At 51.3% G+C, this 2,285-nt stretch overlaps 1 pseudogene across 1 annotated transcript; it reads right to left on the bottom strand.

The window, feature by feature from the left end:
- Positions 1 to 303: 303 nt before the first annotated feature.
- LOC308528457 (vacuolar protein sorting-associated protein 4A-like) lies at positions 304 to 1,612 on the bottom strand (annotated as a pseudogene). The gene has a single exon. The product of its transcript is annotated as a vacuolar protein sorting-associated protein 4A-like (transcript).
- Positions 1,613 to 2,285: the final 673 nt, after the last annotated feature.

Here is a 2,285-nt window from a genome sequence, read left to right as displayed (position 1 = left end):
GATTTAGAGGATCAAAAAGGCTAAAAAAACAAACATGGAGTGGCAGGGCAAGGAGTTGGTGAGCATCCAGAAGAGGAGGAGGAAGTAGGAAGAGCCAGTATTCCACCTGCTGCCAGATGTGCTTCTGCATCTCTGCGGCCGGGAGCCCCTTCCTTCCTGCTCCTTGGCTGGCGGCCAGACAGCCCAGGGGACACTGAGTGATTTTAGGATGAGCCCGGCAGCCCTGTCTGGCCACCGACATGAGGACTGCATGAATTTACCGCCATCAACCTCCCGCGTCACCGTCACCAGAGTGAAAAGCTTTTAACTCTCCTGTCCAAAGTCCTCTGAGAATTTCTTCACTTTCAGGAGGTCATCTGCATTCACTGTGGGCCGGGTGGTGGCCAAAGACCGGGGCATGTCCGACATGCAAACCACAGGCTCTAAGAGTTTGTCACTAGGGACATCCATCCCAGTCATCTCCATGGCCCCTGGGTCCCCTGGAGAGCATGGGGTCAGGAGGTCATCGGTCACAATGTTAGGGGTGGTGCGGGAGGGCCTTTCTGAGGCGTGTTGCTGACTGTACTGTTCTCACGGGCTGCGTGAGGGAGTCCCGCACGACGATGCTGATGTCGGCGCCTGAGTGGCCCTCTGTCTTCCGGGCCAGCTCCTGGACACTGGTGTCCGTGAGGCTGTGTGGCGTGCTGCCCAGATGCAACCGGAACATCTGGGAACCGGCAGCCTCCTCCGGCAACGGGATGTGAATCCGCTTTTCAGACCTCCTTCTAAAGGCCGAATCTGACACCCAGGGGATGTTTGTGGCACCAAGAACCAGAGTCCCATCGTTGCTATTCCCCACTCCTTGCATCGGGACCAAGAACTCTGTTTTGATCCTTTGGGCAGCCTCACTCTCATTTTCATTGCGGGATCCGCAGAGGGAATCCACCTCGTCGATGAAGATTACGGAAGGCTTGTGCTGCCTGGCCAGCTCAAACGGGTTCTTGACTAGCTTCTCACTCTCCCCCAACCACTTAGACATCAAGTCTGAGGAGGACACAGAGAAGAAGGTGGAGTTGTTGCCCTCTGTTGCCACCGCTTTGGCCAGATAGGATTTCCTGGTACCTGGGGTCCAAAGAGCAGTATCCCTCGCCAAGGGTACGCTTGCCTGTGAACAAGTGTGGGAATTTAATTGGCAAAATGACAGCTTCTTCGAGGGCCTCCTTGGCCAACTCCAGCCTGGCCCTGTCACTCCACCGAATGTTGGGCTTCTCCATCATGATGGCACCTGTCAGTTGTTCTTGCAATTTCTTCTTCTCTGGATTACCCCCTGCACTGTCACTATCACTGCCCTTGCTCTCACTCTGGTTCTCTGTGACTGGCTTCTTGCTGTGCTTCTCTTTGTTCCATAGGTAACCCTTCAGCTTCTCTGCCCGGTCTAGGCACTGCTTGCACTTGGCTCGAATGCTCTCCTTGGCCTCGTCGCTGTGTGCCTCATATTTGATCGCGTATAGGAAACACTCCACCACGCGCTGGTGGGGCGGAGCGCCTCCTCGTAATTCTTGGCTTTATCCTCTTCTGTGGCTTTTGTCACCAGATCAATGGCTTTCTGGAGGGCTGACCTTGTCATTTCATCTCCTGGGTCCCCCTCACACCCCACAGCGCTGCTTGGGGCCTCAGTCTGGCCTGGGAGAGCCGAGGTGCTGGGTCCGGCGCAGGGAGCCCCATGGGTCCGCACTGGGCGCAGAGAAGGATGGGCACAGAGAAGGATGGCCGCTGGCAGCCCCAAGACATGGACTTTTATTCCAACAGGTGGATGCTTCATCTAGAGACTCTGCCCGCCTGCCCGCCTGCGAAGGGACTTCAAGCTAATAATGAAAAGTCTCCGTGAGGGCAGGGATTTTTATCTGTTTTGTTCATAATGTATCCCAAGTGTATGAAACGGTCCCTGTATATGCTGGGCACTCAGAAATATTTCTTAAAGATAGGATTATCAAAGTGATATCTGAACTCTTATTTTCCTTTTGATGCTGCAAATTCTCTTTTGAGATTATTCATCATTTATTGTAGTTAAAGAAAATTATTGCTGTAGCTCCCACTCAAAGACTTTTGTTTTGGACAATTTTCTAAAATTATTAAAAGATACTTAACTTGCTTTTAATATTCAGATGTGTACACTACTATCTTTCAGATCTTTGTCAGACAATTATTTTCAATAAACTGGTATACCCAATTCAAAATTTGATCTACATATCTGTCCATTTTTTATTAGCATTTTAAGAGTTCAGGCTTTCATTGTAAGCACCAAG

The sequence above is a fragment of the Myotis nattereri genome (genome assembly GCF_964212035.1).
Source record: "Myotis nattereri genome assembly, chromosome: 12".
Classification (NCBI taxonomy): Eukaryota; Metazoa; Chordata; class Mammalia; order Chiroptera; family Vespertilionidae; genus Myotis; species Myotis nattereri.
The sequence above is the reverse complement of the archived record's forward strand: the minus strand, read 5'-3'. Positions and strand labels throughout refer to the sequence as shown.